At 45.4% G+C, this 566-nt stretch overlaps 1 non-coding gene across 1 annotated transcript; it reads left to right on the top strand.

Annotated features, from left to right (window-relative positions):
* Positions 1–442: 442 nt before the first annotated feature.
* On the top strand, positions 443–561 carry LOC129114959 (5S ribosomal RNA). The gene has a single exon (XR_008532759.1). It is a non-coding gene; the product is annotated as a 5S ribosomal RNA (ribosomal RNA).
* Positions 562–566: the final 5 nt, after the last annotated feature.

Here is a 566-nt window from a genome sequence, read left to right as displayed (position 1 = left end):
CAGGGTCGGGCCTGAGTCAGTACTTGGATGGGAGACCGCCTGGGAATACCAGGTGCTGTAGCTTTTTCACTCCTCTTTACAAAAAGCAGAGGGCGCTGCTGCTTTTTCAGTGGACACCGACAGGGTGGGAAGGAAATAGCTAGATCATGACTTGCCGGTATAGAAATGACACAAATCCAGTTAAATGATGGCTTTCATCATTCCTAAGCTCATCGATCATTTTCTTTTCAATTTTATGCTAACGTATTCTACATTTCAACAGTAAATATTAATCTTTTTACTGCACTACATTTGTGATCCTTATAGCCACTTTGTACATTCTGATTTGACATTTAAAAGCTGTGAGTGTGTCTGGCAATCTGCAGGCGCTCCCTGTATAGACGAAAGAGCAAAGCGTGGTGATATAGTATCTTTAAAAGGCCCTTTGGTAGGCGCAATATTTGCTTACGGCCATACCACCCTGAACACGCCCGATCTCGTCTGATCTCGGAAGCTAAGCAGGGTCGGGCCTGGTCAGTACTTGGATGGGAGACCGCCTGGGAATACCAGGTGCTGTAAGCTTTTTC

This window comes from Anoplopoma fimbria, unplaced genomic scaffold, assembly GCF_027596085.1.
Source record: "Anoplopoma fimbria isolate UVic2021 breed Golden Eagle Sablefish unplaced genomic scaffold, Afim_UVic_2022 Un_contig_6415_pilon_pilon, whole genome shotgun sequence".
In the NCBI taxonomy this organism is placed as follows: Eukaryota; Metazoa; Chordata; class Actinopteri; order Perciformes; family Anoplopomatidae; genus Anoplopoma; species Anoplopoma fimbria.
This window is presented reverse-complemented; position numbering and strand designations above follow the sequence as displayed.